Below are 19,514 nucleotides of genomic sequence, written 5' to 3'. Positions count from 1 at the left end.
ACGGCGGAAATAACAGGGCGCTGACGCGCTTGCAAACGGAAACCGCCACTTCAGGGTAAACTACTGTACACAGCAGACGAAGTTCGTGTAAATCCCGCCCGACAGGATTTAGTATTTTATAGACGAGAAACACGAGAGCATGTCGGTTTGCCATACCTGTGTCAATTTTCGTGCATTTCCTCGACCGAGTGGCCCGATAGTTCCGGTTTTACCGATTTCGGTTCCGCTGGCTTCGCAGAGGCTTCGATCGAGGAAAAGCTTCGTTCGCTCGACCGCCGACGGACGGTTAGCGAGTTTAATCGAGCACACAGCCATCGTCGGTTCGCGCCTTCGCTCGATATTTTATTAATCCGGTACGTCTCAGGGCGGCACGCGAGAATCCCCACCCTGTGACCCGAAAAAAGAGCGAGCACCCGTGCCTCCGGCGCATCGCGTGCCCGGCCGGAATTAGAACGCTATCGCTCATCTAACATACATAGCCGCGCGCGCACACTTTTACGAGGCGGTCGATTATATCCCTCGCGCGCGCGAGGCTTGCGTAAAATTCGCAACCGGGCGAAAAGCCAAACACCGGGCGAGAAGTTGGCGTCGCGCGATTATGAATTATTACGTTAGTGCAACAGGTCCGTCGAGCAAGTTCGTCGGGTAGAGCCGGAAACGAAAATTTACGCGATTCCGAAACGATATATTTGTTCGCCCGCTCGTTCCCGCTCTCTCCCTCGCTCTTCGTCTGTTCACCTCGAACGCTCTCTCTCCCCCCCTTCCCTTCCCTTTCTCTATCCACCCATCCATCTATCCATCCATCTATTTATCCTTTGCTCTTTTTATCTGCCAACGAAATACGCTAGATTTAACCCCGAGGATTCATATCCGCGAGAGCGTGAGCCGTTCCTCCTCCGGAGTTTAGCCGCAACGCCGATCGCCGAAATTGTTCAAGCCCACGCGTATTTCAAGCCGATAGACGGCCGATCGTGCTAAATAGCGTGGATCACATCGACGCGTTTAATTCCAGTTCGCCGACGCGCGCGCGTCTGTTTCCCCTTCCCGCTCGTAACGCCGAGGCAATCCAACTTTGGCGTTCGGGGTATTCAAGGTACGAAGCTAAATGGATCCGGCGAACTACGAGCGGAGGCTGCGTCTCAGACGAGCGCCATTATCACGTTTCCTCTCCCGACTCTCGCGTCTTCTTTTATTCACCGCCGGGAGGGGGAGTATAAAGGGATTATAAAGGGGTAAGCGTTTCGATCACCGTTGCCAAGAATAACCCCTCCCTTTCCTTCTCTCTCTCTCTCTCTCTCTCCCTCCCCCTCAATCCTCGAACGAAGAAATGCGAACGTTAATTTTTCAATATCGCGGGATAACCTTTCGCTCCCCTCGAAGCGCTGAATTTTCCTCGCCTCCTTCGACCTCCACCCGGCTAACGAAAGGTTCGTATTTTAAATGTTTAATTTCCTTTAAATTTCTCGGGGTGACCGGCGAGTCACTCGAATTCGAGTGACTTCGCGTGGAACGAATTCCGCGCTCCGAATCGCGGAGCAAATATTTCCCCTCGAGATCGAGAGTTCATCATTTCGGCTTCACACATGTAAGACTGAGAATCGCACACAAGTTACTCCAATGATAGAGTTTTAATCCTTATTACAATGGTTTTCATCTTGTGAGCTTACACGTAGAGGCTGAGAATCGTGTAATTTTCAATCAAGGTACGTCACAGCACACACGACTGTACTCCACCGTCACGGAAACGTGTTCACTCGGATCGATCGAAGCATCCGCTTGTATGGAGTCAGAATCCACTCCAAGCTTGTGAATGAAACATTCGCTTCCTCTCGCCGAGAGAAATCCCATTAAATTTATCATCACATTTTCAGCATCAATTATATCTTTTGTTGGCTCCGACTCCGAAGAGCGGGAACGCGCGTTCAAGTGATTATTATCACTCTGACACTTTCTAGTAACACTTACTGGAAGAAACAAAAGATATCATTTTCCCGACCTCAATTCTCCCACTTAAGCGATTATATTAGGTTGGTGCGTATGAAATGTCGCATTCTCTTTACATGCGGACGTTTTCCTCCCTGTTTTCGTTATACTTTTGTATTTGGCATAACCTCATTCATACTCGTATTGTCCATTGCCAGAGACTCATTTCAACAAAATAGGTTTTCTCGAAGGTCTTCCCTTTTTTATTTCTTTTGAGTTTATTACCGATATGAATTCTGCCGACATTCGCGTCATTTTCTTATATGAGTACAAACTTGGTAATAGTGCTGCAAAAGCTGCACGCAACATAAACCAAGCGTTTGGGGAGAATACGGTTAACAATCGGAAAGTGCAGCGTTGGTTCGAAAAATTTCGGACTGGCGATTTTTCACTGCAAAATGAGCCGCGCGGAAGACCCAAAACGTCTGTGAATAATGATGACCTGAAGGCTCTAGTGGAAGCGGATCCAGCCGTATCCACGAGGGAACTTGCTATCAGGATGAAAGTTGACCATACAACGATATTGAGACACCAAATTGTACTCCCATCGCTTGTGAATCGGCATGGCCCGCTACTGCTCCATGACAACGCTCGGCCGCACACATCGCACAAAACAATTGCGAAACTGAACGAACTGGAATATGAAGTTTTGCAGCATCCACCATATTCACCGGATCTCTCGCCGACCGATTTTCATTTTTTCAAGCATTTAGAGCTGTTTTTAAGAGGCAAACACCATGAAAATGAAGACAGTCTAAAAAACTCGATATCAGAGTTTATTAATTCTAAAGACCAAAATTTTTTTAAGACAGGCATCTACGCTTTAAAATCTCGTTGGGAGAAGTGTATTGAAGCGAATGGAGCATACTTTGATTGAATAAACAGCTTTTGAAGAAAGATATACAGTTTTATACAATCACTTAAGAATCCGACATTTCATATGCACCAACCTAATACTTGCGAATATCAAACATAAAAAAGAAAATGTTGCAACTTTTCTGCAACTGACCGTAGCCATCGAGTTTCACGAAAGTTCGTCAAGTTTCAGCCTTGACACGTGTCAGACTTGAAATTCACTGAGTTTCGAGCTCTTACGAGAGAAAGAGAGAGCGAGAGGGGGAGAGGGGAGGCGGGAGATTGTCTTCCGACGATATTTCGCGAGTTCCGTGCTTATCGAGTCGTTTTATGCATGTGCCGTGCGTTAGGCGCGATATCGCGAGGCGCGGAGTTCCGAGGAGCCAGATGACGGCGAAATTATGTTAACGACACGGTGTAGGGTGACACTACGCCGCGCTGAAAGCCGCTTTAACTATACCTAACGTTACGAGGGACTTTAGCGCGACGATTTAAAACGCTTGAAAACTTTCCACCGGCCGGACGAACGGTTCTGTTCGCGCGGCTATTTTACGCGCGCGAATCTAAAATTCTATTTTCGCGCGAGCCGCCGTGAAAGCTCCCCGTGAGCGGCGAAGTGATTAGCGGTAACGGCGTAACACGGTTTATATACGATCGTGCGGCGAATCGCAGCGCGATGACAGCACATTCTCGTACTTAGAACGTCGAATTACCTTCGCGTCGCAGCGATTTCGACGGAATTCATAGCGCATCGCGAAAAATCATAAACCTCGCGGTCGTAACCGCGTTATTTTTTCATCTGAAAATTCAATCCCCGGAATCGGACGGTGTTTCGCGAGAACGTTTCCGCGAAAATGAAGGGTGAGAAATATCCCGAAGCGGCGAAGCCAAATTTGTTTATACGAAGCTCGTCCGATTCGATTGCGGCGCCACATTGGGCGCTCTTTAGCCGCCGAAATGAGTTTTTACTTTCTCTATTACGCCCTTTCGTTCAGACGACGTGGTGAACATCGAGGTTGTTTTTTCAGCGCGGAAGAAGAGTTTACTGCAACCGGCGCGCCGAACAATTTTTCAAGCGCTCCTCGATGCGCGCAAAAAGTGCCGTGTTATCAGCCGGAAGTTCAAAACATTTACGCGCCCACGGTTTTTATCGAAACGTGTATCGGTAACGCGATGTTTACGTTGATGCCGCGGTCGCCGACGATGAGAGAAACGTCCGGATCAGTATGGGCGGCTCATCTCTCATCTACAAGTCATGTTCGCCGGTCTGCTTCAATATTTGAGCAACGTGTCCTCCTCGGTCTGTTGACCCCGCGATGACAGCCTAATTCACACACGCACGCCGTTCGCTCGTCAACTTAATCGAGAATCTTATTCCTCTTCGTAATCGGAAATCGATATTTTCAGGAAGCAACGACCACGGAGGAACCCTCCTCCTCTGTCTTACGACGTCGCAGTCTGCAATATTACGCAGAAAGAAGTCCCAGAAGTTCAAATAAATAATTACTCCGGTAATTTTACTTAAATCATTTACTTGGAAAATCTTTCACTCGAGTCGAGTAAAAACATTCGCTAAGGAGTGTCGAAGCAATTATTTCTTTGAATTTACCTTCTTCCTGTACGTATTAAACTCGCTACAGGGTTTTTTTTTCTTTTTTACTGTAAAAATGAATTTCCTGGATATAGTATTTTCACCGTGCAACTACATGGAAAAACAATTCCGCTAGTGTAACCGAATTTCCCGTTGCCCGGGGACCGGGCAAAAACTCGGTTATAGGAACAGAAAGGTTCCCGTAGGAGGTTGCCACTCAGTCAATCGCTCGAGGTTGTCCCGGCCGAGTTTTAACGCAGCTGAATGTTCACACGAGAAACGTGCGAGTCGCGGCAGAAACAGAGAGATATCATCCCCCCCCCCCGTCACCACGGATTTTCATCTAGTCCCCGGTTCCAGTTGCAGGAATTGAGCTTTTTTCCCCGCGTACCGACGCCGCAATGACAGACTGCATAGAAAGGAAACACATTATTAATCTCACTGCAATTATTTTTCACCACGAAAATGCGTTCTTCTACAATAGGCAATTAAAAAATAACTTTCCCAACTATAATCGTTTCACCATGCAATTAGGAAGTCACGAAAGTACGAAATATCTTTTCTCACTATAATTTCACACACAGACACACACACACACGCTGTTCTCGCTCTTGAGTCTCGTGATTAACTCGATCGCAATCGAGAAACTTGATTCCCCAGCAGCTGAAATCGATGTATCCTCGAGGAAGCGAAAATGTCGCGAAGCCGTGTGTGCGTATCGTGCGAATTGCCGTTCGGAATGTTAACAGACGGAACGCAAATTCCCCCAATTGTCCGTCTCGTTCGTGCCGGAGATACGTTTCGTGCGATTTTCTGCGCGCGACGACCCCGCTTCATGACGGTGGGCGCGCGGGAAAAAGAGGCAAGAGCGAACGGAGGAGGGGGCGGAGAGAGAGAGAGAGAGAGAGGGGGGAGAGAGAACGATTCTCTCCGCCACACGTCGCGTACGATTTGCGCGCTGATTGCGTGGCGGGAAAAAAAATTACGCGCAGCAGCTGTTCCGTCGACACGCGCCCGTTCGCGCGTTAACGTTCGTCAATTTATCGCCGCCGCCGCCGCGCGGCGCCCTAATTTACGGCGGTCCCGTAACCGAAAACGTATTAATTCGTCGTGAAACTGTCCGCGACGGGGTGCGAGTAATCGTCCACCGCTCTCTCATCACATTTTCCCTCTTTTTCTACTTTCTTCCTCTCCCTTCCCCCCCTCTCTCTCTCTCTCTCTCACCCCTTCTTTTTTTCTCTTGGCACCGATAACAGCATCGAGCCGACACGGTTCGTTAATTTTCCGCGACGCGTTAGCGTCCGCCTGGAGGTGCGAAATACGCGAGCAGCTTGATCAAACCGTGTTGTCCGGAGTCGTACTGTGCCCTCCTGCCGGACACCTGGTGGGTGGGTGGTTTATCGCCCAACTTTTTACAACCGCGACCGCGCGCCCACCTCGGCGGCGTTTTAACGCTCATATCAGACGTTAATGAGCTTAATAAAGAACGCGCTATGACTGGCCGACCGCGTTAAACGGTAAAAGACGAACGCATCGCGTTTAATTCGTGTAATTTACTCGACACCGTCGCGATATCAGCGAGTCATCCGGCCGATAAATTCGTCCCTCGAACGATCCCGCCGGTTTGCGACACGCGAGTCATTTCCCGTTCGAGCTATTCTCTCTTTCTCTCTCTCTCTCTTTTTTTCTCTTTATTTTTTAACATTAAATATTGCTTTTGTTTACATTTACAAATAAATTGCTTCTGAATAGTTGATATTTCGTTTTGCCATTGCTTGCTGCCATTGCTGCTGCTATCGCATTGCTTTGTATTAATCTCTCTATTATGTGGTCTATATTTTATTGGTCTATGTTTTACTGTTATTTTTTATATTACAACTACTCTATATATTATTAGTTTCATTATTACTGTGTATACTATTTCGACTATTGTATTATTTTTTATAGTGCTGTACTATCAGCGCGCTATGTTACCACCGTTCTTTTCCGTTTCCACGTTTCGTATTGGCATTCAGCGGTAATTTGCTTCGTGTATGCCTAAGGGAGTATTTGTAGCCCACGGGATAATAAACGCGGACTCGAACACGCACCTTCTCTCTCTCTCTCTCTCTCCGTTGTGTGCGTACGAAGAAATAATATTTCGGTCGGTTTCATTTCGAATTAATTTGCGCCGATTTTTCGGAACGCTCACCGCCCCGTGGAATCCTTTGTACATAGTGTGCGCAATACTTTCCATTATGTCCTTTTACGGTCTTGTCTCTGGGATTAATAGCGTAGCCATCACGAGCATAACAAAAGCGACATCGAGCCAGACAGCCGCCCACGCAGCCGCCACCAGTTGAAACAACACGCCGCCTATATATATTTTTTTTTTGTTTCTGGCAAAACGTACGTTGTCAAAGCGACCGGCCGAGCGTGAAGAGTTTGCCGTGGCTTTAGAAACGGCCGGGATTCGGGTCGCTTAATTAAAAGGTCGCTGGAAAAATTAGTATCGCGACTTCGGCGTAAACGCGCGCGTACCCTTCCCCCTCCCCCCCCTCCGCTGGAAACGGCGATCCTGCGCGTGGAAAATCGAACGCATTTTCCATTTTACGAAGACACCCGAACTCTCGCTGGACTTCAAACCGATCGAGCAGAATGCGTGCGCGCGATATCGGGGGATAATAGAAAACATTTCGCACGAGTTGAGTCACTCTTGTACGTAAAAGTCAGTGAATTCTAGATTGAACGGATGCATTACATTGATGAAATAATAAGAAAACATGCAGCTTAAATCGTTACGTGCGATCTTTTAAGACCGATTTATGAGAAATCGATTCTTTCAACCCGACTTCTTCAGCATCAATCGATTCCATTTCGATTCAAGGCCGACGGGAGGATCGATTTTCCGCAAAAGATCGCCCGTCATTCCTGCCGGCGCTCATTTTACCTCAGCTCTCATTAATCTCTCTCTCAGCCGGCGCGATGGCGGCGGCGGCGGTCCGTAATTACGCGCGCCGTAATTCAGTGGAACAAGGCGAAACGTTCTTTATTTACGTACGACCCTTTTTTCTTCCGACGGCTCGACTCGGCGCTACACTTTCCCGCTCGCCGTTGCCGGCTCATATTGCGGAAACGGCGGACGGAGCCGCCGCATTACTGCGTCCGGTGTTCGCGCCGGAGAGCCGTGGATTTTCTCGCGAACGACCTGCATCCAAATTAGCCGCTCCTACGGAAAATCCAGCTGCTCCTCGGGACGCGGCACCCTCGATACGGAAACGCCAATATCTGTCGGCCGGCGGTAATACGGCGCGTACTGTTGACCCCGCCGTATTCAGCCGGGAATGCCGAACTTCCGGCGAGAATGGCGAGCGCTCGGCTATTGTATCGAACGCGCTCCGCCGACGATGACGACGACGATGACGCCGGCGACGACGTGAATGCTTAAGGTACTTCGTCCGTAAATCCACCCATTTAGTTTCGGAATCCTTCTTAACGTTCACGATGCGAATATCCTCCGTGTCGCTGTGAAGTTAAAGATCGACTGTAATATTCGTACGTAGCCGCACACGCGGAAACCTGCCGTTCCGCACGCTTTTGCGATCGTTAAGGCGAAAAAAAGCAATTGCAATCATAAATGTGAAATATCGCTTTCGACGACGACGGCTCGCATTTTTCACGGACGGCCGCACTTTACGAGACGGGGGGGGGGGGAGAACTTTCCCCATTAATTACCTCACGCAACTTGTGAGAAAAAGCGCCGTTTAACCGCGGCTTGATTAATTAAGACGTGGATCGCAGCGGCGGGACGATGATATTAAAACTGGCCCCCGTCGCGCGAGCGAGCGAGCGAGCGGACAATTGCCGAATGGAGTAACGTCGGAAAAGCGGATTCGATCGCGCGGCAATTACGCGGATCGCGACGGCGGGGAGTACATTCGCAGGCTCGCGATATGTTCGCAGCCGCTCGTCCGAGGCCGCGAGATTTTTATCGTCGCGACGAATAACCGAACGGTCGCGCAAATAATCCCCCGTTTCCGGACGGGGAATGACGAAATAAAGAGACGAAACGCGTGGCGCGGACCCTTTACGATCGCTTAAACGCGCCCGTGTTATTTCCGTGTCGCGGACGGCGTTCGGTGTAATAAAGCGGTAAGTAACGGCCCGTAATGCACGAGCTCGCGCATTTGCGCGATACCCGGGGAGATACGATCGCGATATAATATTTTACGTCTTCCCCCCTCCCCTTCTCCCTCTCACCGTTTGTTCACAAATTCTTCGCTCTCCCGTAAATTCACGTCGCTCGCACCGACGACGACATTTCGCTGCGACTGAGCCTGCGAACCAATTATTGCGCGCAAATTTTTCATCCATTTAATGATGAATTCATTAATTTCTTTTTCATCGTAGATTATTGTTCCTTCACGCTCCATTCGCCTGTCTTCTCTGCTCTTCCTTTCCTCCCTCTTCCTCTCATTTCGTTCTGTTTTATCCTTCTTCTTTCCCTTAATTCCGCGTCAAATAACGTCGCTCCCTTCCTCGTTAATGACGAGTAAATAAATAAATACTATAGTCCTAGTGTAAATGTTTGGTAAAAGGTTAAATAATGGGCGAAAGGAAGCGAAGAAAGGGTTGTGTAAATTTCGCCGCACTCCCTAAATTTCCCGGTGGTGGGATTTCATTCAAAACGAGTGAAAAGTGGCGGTATTTTCACTCGGTGGGAAAGTGAAAATACCGCCGCTCGAAATCGCGAGAGTGAATGTTTCACTCAAGCTTTGAGTGTATCCCCGACTCCATACGAGGGGGCATTTCAATCGATTAGAACAAATCTGTTCCTGTAACGATAGAATACATCAGATTCTCTCTTGATTTTCGAGTGGAAATATTCACCCGACGATTCAGGGTGGAGAATCCATTCTGAAAAACCACTCGAATCTGAGCGATTCGGCTGTTACTCACGGGTATGTTTCGAGCGAAACTTCACTCGAAGGAATTTGGGCCTTGGACAGAATGAAAGGATCAAGGAACAAGGAATTGAATATAGAGAATACGGAATAAGCTGTTGTTTGAAATACAATGAAAGAGAGAATGGAGAACAGAATGCAAGAACGTTGTTAAAACGAGATCACCACTTTTATTATTTTCCGACGAACCTCTGTCGTCATCATTAACACCTTTGTCCCGATAATTATCGATTGATCCCGGTCGATTTTCGCTTGCATATTGATGATTATCAGACATTATCAAAGTTGACTTCCAATTAACTACTACGTCTCACAAGACACACAAATTACAAGGAACACAATTCCGAGAGCGTTCCCACGATCCCGGCTTCCCATTCCTTTATCGTGGATTGCCGCTGTCCGTACGTAGAAACTTCATTCCCCGTTCCCGATTCCCCATATTTAATTCCTTATTCCCTCACCGCGCCTGAGCCCTTAGAGGGTCCAAACCTCGTTGCGAACGCGAGAAACGCGAGAAGGTTGCCTCACGAAGGTCTCCCCGGTTCTCCGGTGTTACGGTGAACCGCCAAGTAACTCCGTTCGAAGTTTCACTTATCGTTACGTACGTTACGCGCGTTATCGATAATTGATCGGCGCGCGCGCGCTTGCACGTGGGGATCATTGTTCGTGCAAAATTCCGCATGCGCTTCATTTCCCGACCGCCGTTAATCGCGCGATAAAGCCGGGGAATTTCGGGAATGCCCGGCATTTCGCTCGTTACCGGCTCGTTGCCGGAACCGAGCGGAGCGCGAAACGGCGGGACGGCGCGATTCTAGCGGCAAAACGCCGGAAAATTTGCAAAATCCGCCGGCGGTGCGCAACGGTCCGCAACGACGACGCCCGATGATCGCCGTTTATATCCGCGCGGCTGCGGCGGCGGCGGTCACGGCATTATCCAATTTTCCGCGGTGCAATCCCGACGCGTACGCGGGCGGATGGCGTGGGCGGTGGCAGTCGTTCGTTCTCTTTGCCTCTTTCTCTCTCTCTCTCTCTCTGCCTCGTTGCAGTTTTGCATGTCCAAGGCTGGTGCTGCTGCAGCTGGCGCAACACGCGGAGCTGGCCGATGCCAATTCGTAGATACCCGGCCTCTATTACGCCGCCAATGAGCCTGTGCCCGAGAGCTACGATGATGGCTTCCGATTATTATCGTCGGTAGGGGAGAAGGCGGCACACATTCCAGCAGGAGGGGGGCACGTTCGGACAATTTGAATATCCTCGACCGCGATCGAGAGTCTCCGGTCGCGCTTTTAAAGAGCGAGACAGTTTCGCTCACGATTAAAACCCAGGAGCTTCCATTCCACTCTATTCTCCGTGCGCCGTGTGTGCACGTGTGTACGTGCGGACGTGAGTTCACACGATGCTAAAGTTCTTCCAGTACATCGGGAATTCCTTCGAGTGAAATTTCACCACCGGGATTCCACTGAAAGGAAAAAAAGGGAAAAAATTGAGAAGAACGCCCTTTCACCGCCGTTACATGACCACGTGGGCGTCCGTCGATACCCCGTATCGGCGAGAGCCGGATTAAAAATATCGCAACGTACACTTGATTTATTTATCGTGCATCTGTGCGGATACCCATGATCCCGAATGCATCCGCCGTTGATCCAGAAGTGGACTAAGGGGCTTTTTAAATCTCGGCCGTCCTCTGAATAATAAATTGTTCCGGAAGCACGTCGCATCGTGCACCGCTCATGGGAGTGGGCGCACCGCGCAGCTGCGCGACAGAGACATCACGGATGTGCACTCACCCTGCGCCGTGTATCCCCACGGCCGGCCCACGAGCTTTCTTTCTTCGAGTATCGTCGATTATTCCTATCGCTGCGTGCCATCGCCGTCTTTGTCCGTGAGAAGCGACTATGCTTACGATCCCCCCCCCCCTCTCTCTCTCGGTGCGCCGTAATACATCTTTAATGTTTTATCGGCGCACGATATTCCATCTTCGTACTCGTGGTGGGCTTATCTTGATTTTATTATATCTAGACATCATTGTGTATGTATGTGAGGGCGTAGAATTAGGATTGAGGTGGACAAAATGTTTATATAATATATTTTCTTTTTTACTACAAATCATCAATCTTTCAATATTAAATGTCCCGTGATGATCGCGTCTTATTAAGCCACGCATAAAATATAAATGAATCGCATCGCTTCGAGTGAATTTCTGCTCGTTTTGAGAGAGAGAGAGAGAGAGAGAGATTTCATCGGTGAGAAATTCAGGGAGTTATCTCTCAATCGAGATAAATTCGAGTGTTCCACGGTGGTGCCGATCGATATTCGCGAGAATATTTCGTGGTATCACTCCCACAGATAACACAATACGGTGTTTAGCTTGGCGGCGAACTTACGGACAATTACGATCGGAAGTGCAAACTACGGGTCGTATATCAACGACGGGGGTTTGTAGCGTCGGTAAATACAGATGAAATCTTTGCGAGAGCGAGTTTAAGTCCGCGGAACATATTATAACTTTATGGCCCTCCTCGCGCGCTTTATTACCTCTCTCCGGCGGGGTATTTTTCTTGCGCTGATTGAGAGGCCGCCGGCATAAAACCCAATAGTCTGCCACGGTCTCGCGCTATTCCCGCTTTTCCCGCTTAAATTTTACGACCTAGCTACTCGAGGAACGCGCGTCGAACGATTCCTGCGGAACAAGAGCGCCCATAAGAGAGAGAGAGAGAGAGAGAGAGAGAAAGAAGCATCGAGATTTCGTCTCGAGAGTCAGCGTTGGATCTGCTACCTTCACGATTGCAGTGTGACGACTCACGCCTGGAAATTCGTGTGAAAAATCGATTTTTCGACATTTTCGACCGCAGTGAGGCGTCTTTCGAGGCGTCTTGGTACTTTCGTTCGAGCACTTTCCAGGAAGTAGTTATCAAAATGAATATTTCGTTGTGAGATAGACGATGTTTATCGATTAGTCGGAATAAACGATGATTTCTCTTTTGAATCATCTTTCTTTATTAGGACGGTTGCAAGACCGATGAAATCGCAAATTCTATTTCCGACTCGCTCGCAATCAATATAGAATGGTATTGACAACAGTGGGAAATAAAAGCTGCCATTGTCCAATGAGAACAATCGTACCTCTTTAAATTATAATTATACCTTGGTTATTTTTTTCTGTTCCTTTGTGCCGAACGAAAGGGCGGTAATCAGATCGATAAGGTTCCGATATGAAACGTTGAAGAAAAGCTGGTGATTCGAATTGAGCGAGATGAAACACAATGGAGAATGAAGTGAATATTAAGAATAATTAAGAAGTGAATTCTTTTGAAGAAATGAGTTATTTATGTTAAATAAATTAATTTTACATTTTTATTTATTTCTACATAGAAAGAGCTATAATCAAGTAATATTTGTATCAAGTATATATTTTAATAGTTCGTAAATATTATTTCGAACGCAATAATAATCTGCAAATAAATTACCGAATGCAAGTACATAAGTAATAAAATAGTTGTAAATTTAAGCGAATATTTACTAGAATTGTGTATAACAATTCCTTTTTTCTATCGAAGAAACCTAGTGGCTTTTTATACAGATTTAGATACTTCCGGTAAATATTTTCCAAAGAATCAATTCTGATATTCTCAACATTACTACAATTTAATACCCGCATTTTTTTCAACACATTAAAATAAATATCCACTTACCCGAAGGGAATCTATCGTACATAATCAACTAAATTTCTACTTCCGGTGAATATTCGCCAAGGATTATCGAAGTGCAACCGTTTCACGCGGGCCAAGTAAAAATCCCCCGAAGGGGAGGGGTTTTTCACCACACCGCGGAACAAAATCGATGTCTTTCCGATGCCGTGCGCCGCTTAATTGACGCTCGAAACGCCCGTCCGTTTTTAAACATCGGGCCGTCGTGCTCCGCCGGGAATATCGCCGGTGAATTATTCGGCGCGTTTTCGACCGGCCGCATAATTGATCTCGCGGTCGAGTTCACAGAGCGAATTCTCACGGCAAAACGGGCCGATGTGTACATCCCGGTTTAATTTATTCCCGATCGAGATATATCCTTGCCTCGCACGAACGTGCGCGAATCTTGGATTTTACCGGCGCATTTTCGCAGCCCAACGCGCGCTCCACGTGTGCGTTTATCGTCCTTCTCTCTCTCTCTCTCCATCTGTCGTGGTTGGTTGGACGCGTGACTAGTGGATGCAGCCGCGTTGTGCATCACCGCAGCAGCTCCGGGCTCGCGGAATGCGCGCACGCTGACGCTTGTTATTGTCTAAATGATCGTCGGCACGGCAAGATGGGGGCTCTCCAAGGGTACACCATCGTAGCGCAATACCAAGACGAATGAGAGGGACGTACATACGGCACGTCGAGACACACAGACACACACCGCCGGCGTGACGTAACGCTTGCAAATGATAGCCGTGATATATGGGAGAACGCCGTCCGGGCGGTGTGTAATTAAACGATCGTCGTCGGGCGAAAACGATCTCGCTCGGCCGGATTGCGCGCGGCGGTCATTTTCATCGAGCGCAAATTTAAAATCTGTCGCAGGAACCGTCCAATAAAAACGAGAGACCGGGGTCTCTGAATGGCCGGCAAGGTTAATGCGATTGGATGATTGGCTCGATTAGCAAATTGACCGTCGACGTATAGGACATTGGGATAAATGAGGATATGTCTATGCTGGGAACATGGCACTGCGGCAAATTGATGGGAAGGGCTCGACGAACGACAACGCTCCTGTCGTCGCTTGATGTATTATGAGCCGCGATTTTCGCGACGGCGCTTTCACGAGTTCATTTCCCTCCTCGGCTCGCGAGGACGAAAATGCGGAAAACTTGTCACGGGGGGGATAATCGTACACGGCGAAGAGTATCTGGTTTTCGCGTAAAATTTTTCACACTACCGTTAACTTGACATGTCGCGCTCGTGTTGTCTCAATGTTTTTCGCGTTGAATCGATTATTCCACGTGTGTGAGTGTTAAAATGACGCGCTGGTTTGTGCGTCGCCGGCTTCAACGTGACGAAGTAAGCGAGAAGCGGAAAATTCCGATGCTCTCCAAATTCGTCGAGAGTGAAATCTGATTTCGAGGCGAATAAAAAGTATACCGGCGGTATCTTCACTCGAAGCTCGACGGTGAAAATACCCGGCGCTCGGAACGGTAAGAGTGAATATTTCACTCGAGTGGATCCTCTCAGCCAAAGTTTCGATCGATCGGAGTGAATATATTTTTCGCGACGGTGGAGTCACACGTGGCGCGTAAAGTTGGAACGCGCCAAGTTCAAAGGGGAATCTCAGAAGTATCTCCAGTTATAACAGTGAAATTACGATTTCTAATAAAACTACGAGTTCTAATTACGATAGTTTCAACTTTGAGTGCGCGTGTGTGCGAGGCTGAAACGTGTAAAAAGATATCGTGTGATAGTAAAAAAAAGTGTCGATCCAAAGAACGATGCGGCATGCATCCGTTCGATTTCTCGAGCAGCGCGACGCGATTGGTAAACATACGCTCGATGCCGACACGGATCGTCTCACGGGAGCCGAAGAGGGCCGACGATGATTCGATAATCGAGGGTGTTGTAAACGAGAGCGGTCACGGTGATTCGTTCGCTGCTGCGTTCGGTCGAACGAAGAGGAATCGGCCGATCGATATAGCCCGCATCTGGAAGATGAAGCGCTCCGTCGAGGGGCCCTCGCGGTGGCTTTTTCTGGCCCACCGGGCTCTATAAAAGCATCGAAGGCGCATATCGATGCGTCATCCGGGAGGACGTGGGTCGCATTTTCAAGTAGGCGGCTTCTCGCTCGCGACTTCCTCCTAACACGTGGGCTAAGTCGTAAGAAACGTCATTGCGCAAGCGACGAGCGAGCGCGTCCCGCGCTGACGACGAGGATGAGGAGGACTTTCCCCTCGGAGGATATTACCATCGGCCGCTTTTTATCCGGCCGCGAAAAGTGCATCGCGCGCATTACGCGGCTTTTTGCTCGGCGACGACGGCAGCTCGCTGATATTCGCCCTCCGCGGGACACGCCATAACCCGATTTCGCTCGGACGAGCACGCGCTCTCCCACGCGTGCTGCCGAACTACCATTCGCTCGCTCGAATTAATCCGGCGCGATTGGCTTATTAATATTGATAAATCCCGCGCGTGTCCGCAGAGGAATTAAATCTACCCGCCGTAATGACCGAGCCGCGTTACGAAATCCACCGCGATATCCGTTCCGATGAAATGGCGCGCGCGCGTTTAAGCACCGAGAGGATCCGCGCCGGTGATGGACGGACGGACGGACACGCTGCTGGGAAATCACAGCTTCGCCGCCGGAACGTATTTCGTAGCGCTTCCCTTAACTTGTATCGAAGTGAAAGCGTCAGTAATCGAAGTCCCAGTGAAACAATCTAATTAGTGAGTTATTACTTTTGTCCGTGTCAGATAAACACAGATAGATCTTATCGTCATTCTCTAAGACACTTTTTCTCAAGAACATCGTAGCTGTAATATTATAGTAAAAAAAGAGGAGAGAGGGAGGGGGAACGCTTAATTGGCTCGTTGAAAGTCAATCGAGGCCGAATCGCCGATTCGCAGACGAGTCCTCCAGATTGCGACCGGGTTGCGCGATTCCCGCTCTTTTTCAAATTACACGCCCGGCCCGGCCATAAATTTCCGAACCGCGCGGGCGGTGCGCGCGCGTGCTCGCGTTCATAAAAAATTTAACTATGCCACCCGCGGTCGTGACTTTACTCGCCGCGACCGCCGTGAGTAACCACGCAGCTGTGCGACTTTTTATTCACAGCCCGTGTTCGCCCGGCGGAGACCATTCATTTCTCGAACCATCAACAAGGACGGCGACCGTTCATCTCGGAAACGCTTCGTCCGAAGGAAATCCCCCATCCCACCCGCTTTTCTTCTGCCACCGTTTTTTCTTTCATCTCTTCTTTCTCCCCGACCCGCAACTGGTGAAATTTTATCCTTCCGTAAAACCCTTTCCCTCCACCTTTTCCTCTCCTTCCGCTCTTTCCTACGACTGCACAACCGTAAAGCTGTAAAATATTCGTGGAAAGCGGCGGCGAATGTTTCGACTCGGTTTTTTCTTTCTTCCCTTTTTTTTTCGCCTTTCCCCTTTGTCCGACCGACCCGACGTGCGGATGGCGGGGCTATCGAGCGACACGTCGTCTATTATTTATATTCAGCCAGACAATGTGCCCCCTTCCCCCTCCCCCCGTCGACGTTGCATTATGATTTGCCGAAAAAAAGGATGCAACGGGAACGATTTCGTCGCGAAACGCGACGGCAGACTTGCGCGGTCCCGCCGTACTCGCGCGAATTTTTGCGCGCGTGACGCATTATTATTATTATACGTTATTTTACACAACTCGTCGACGGTCACTGGTGAATTTCACGCGGCCGAAATATTGACACTCACGGCGGAACGTTCCGAGCCGAACGTGTCCGCCGAACGTTATCGCGCGCGTTACTTAACACAACAATATTCTCCCGCACGAAACGCGCACTCGGTGTGTGCAAATCAGTTTGCCTTTCTAATCCAATAAATAACGTTACACCCCGTACGTGCTTCTTTAAAATATCGCCATTCCGCGATAACGTGCGCGCGCGCGCGCGCGCTTTGGACGCATAATCAAAGAATCGAGAATATTTCCATTAGCCCGGCATTATTACATTCAAATACATTCATGAGATTTTAAATCTACATACCGCGTATACGTCGATTTTCTCGCGCGATTTCCATGAAATTTCCATTCTGTCAAAAAACAAATTTTATTTCCCAGGCTTCCTCTTTCTCTCTCTCTCTCTCTCTCTCTCTCTCTCCTTTTTTTTTCGTTCTTCCTTTTTCAGTTTTTCTCTTCGCAGCGTACGTATATTATTATTAAGCGCTCTTGTCGGCTAATATTTTCCATGATCAAATCAACGGCTTATCGATTCAATCGATTCGCCCGATTTAAACCGCCTTGTACACTTCCACTGACGAGAATGAAATTAATTAATTAGCGTGCTTGTAAAAAAAAAAGGAGAGAGATAGAGAGGAAAATAGCTTCGCTGCTATGACGCTGAAAGCGTGACGACGCCCGAAAGTAGTGACGGAAAAGCACGAAAAAGCACGAAAACTGACATAGATTTTTGTTTGTCTATTTGAACTTTCTTCGTTTCATTTCTTTGACAAGTTCCTGATAGATATCACGAGTCTATTCTCCGAGCTCTCATTCTTCCAACTTCTGAAAAAAATAGCTACTCGCGAGACAATATGAAGTAATTCTCAGAAAACTGCGACGTGCATTTCAGCGGAGGAATGTTTCCGCTTCGCATTCGTGCGCGTAAATTTAATTCTACACCCTTCAACAGAATTTTAGTGGCCGAAAACCAACTGGTGTGTCGGTCTTGGCGGTCTTTCCCTCTGCGCGCTCGTCGCGGCGCATTTTCGCCCGCCGCGCCTCGTCTTTTTCGCGCGCTCCTCCGATGTGGAAAGCCGCGAAATTGTTTATTCCGTTGTCCTGCGACTCGCGCCCGCGTGTTTTTCGCCGAGAGTGTCGGAATAATGGACGATATTTCCGGGGAACTTTGCCACCCTGCTGTCTCTCTCTCTCCTTTTCTCTTGCCCTTGGCCGAACGTGCGAGAACAACGCGGAGGAAGCCCCTCCGCGGCGCGAATTAATGCGCTCCTCTGAACCGGAAGTGGATAACAAATCTGCTAAAACCTGGCGCACCGGCTGCTCGCACCACGTCGCTACGTTGACTCCACCGACATTCAGCACCGGACAGAAAATCGGATCCGTCGTTGACGGACGTTAAAAGAAACAAGAAGATGCGTGGATAGTAGCGACTCGTGCGGACCGGACACGCGAGGCACTTGTGAAAATTCCGTGTACATTTCATTTTACTTGCGCATCTCCCTTGCATAATAAACAAGTAGAATCCACATACGCAGTATTTGCTTGTTACGTGTGTAAACATAATTTCAGTTTTACGCGACATTTGCACGCGGCGCGTTTGCAGATTGCGTGCGAATTGCGACGCAAAAATGCTCCCAACTTGGAAGAGGCAATACAGTGCTGTTCTCGTTAGGCTAGAAATTCAGCCGGTGAAAAGATAATGGAGAGAGAGATCCGTGGCCTCGCATTTACTTCTCTCTTTCTAGTCCCGTCAGCACCGAGAGATCAAAGAAATTTCGCCGCGCACTCCGCCCGGTAAATATCGACGGTTGATACCCGCGCGTTTTCGCGCGCCGAAGGACGTAATGAGCAGCGTTGTCGGCTGACGAACGATTGATATACGGCGGGGAATATACGATAATGAGCGGGCGCGGCCAAGTTCCGAAGAAATAAATGCGCCGGGCGAATAATCGAAATTCGCGATAAACGCCGCGGCCTCGTTTACATGCGAAATTCAACGGTGTTCATTAATTTAAGCGATTAAATTGTGACAGCATCAGTCAGAATTCATTTTCCTTGATTACTACGGGGGGAAGGGGGGAGGGAGTGATACGCGCGTTTCGGCGAATCGATACCGATAATTCGCGTTTTCGCGTCGCGCGCACGTCGCGCATCGGAAAATTCATCGGACGCGTCGAATTTCCGCGGCGAGTCAGCGAGAGGGGAATCGCGTGCTTTTCTGGGACACTGTCCCGTCAAACGCGAAAAAAAGAGCATAAAAATGAAGTGATAATTGAAGCTGACAAGCTGGACAAAAAGCTGAAAATATAAGTGAGTATATTATAGTTAAGGAAGAAATCAATTTTATGATAGACACCGGAAAGAAGAAGCCAGATTTGAAAGATCGCCGAGTGACAGTTTGACCGAACAGAGATTAAGAAACGAATTAACGGAGTTACAATTTTAACGTTACTATGTTTAACAGAACGCGTGTTGCGTACCTGTAAAGTGTGAATACTCAAAGCGTACATTTCGATTGAATCTCGTAGCGTAAAACGCAAGCGAGAAACAATCATTAGGGAAAACATCGGCGTGATCAAATAAGATCCGATTGTGATTCCCACTTCGAATCGTATCTTTGAAACATTATTACATTTTTAAGCAGAACCTGCGTCGATATCCCAACCAGGATCCATAATTATTTTGGGAGATCCGATTAGACTTCTATTAGATCCCAAGAAATTTTCCGCAC

At 48.4% G+C, this 19,514-nt stretch overlaps 1 protein-coding gene across 4 annotated transcripts in view; it reads left to right on the top strand.

Annotated features, from left to right (window-relative positions):
• LOC106741570 (CD151 antigen-like) overlaps positions 1-19,514 on the top strand; it is a 149,816-nt gene that overhangs the window by 75,542 nt on the left and 54,760 nt on the right. Inside the window, exon 1 of one of the 4 annotated variants that reach the window (XM_014613702.1) lies at positions 14,092-15,782. The exons of 2 other annotated variants lie outside the window; for them this stretch is intronic. The gene's annotated coding sequence lies outside the window, so the exon portion shown is untranslated. Of the gene's footprint in view, positions 1-14,091; positions 15,783-17,222; positions 19,094-19,514 lie in introns of those variants that run through there. One more of the 4 variants, XM_014613701.1, reaches the window with a different exon arrangement.

The sequence above is a fragment of the Dinoponera quadriceps genome, unplaced genomic scaffold (genome assembly GCF_001313825.1).
Source record: "Dinoponera quadriceps isolate SergipeBrazil2010 unplaced genomic scaffold, ASM131382v1 scaffold586, whole genome shotgun sequence".
NCBI lineage: Eukaryota > Metazoa > Arthropoda > Insecta > Hymenoptera > Formicidae > Dinoponera > Dinoponera quadriceps.
This window is presented reverse-complemented; position numbering and strand designations above follow the sequence as displayed.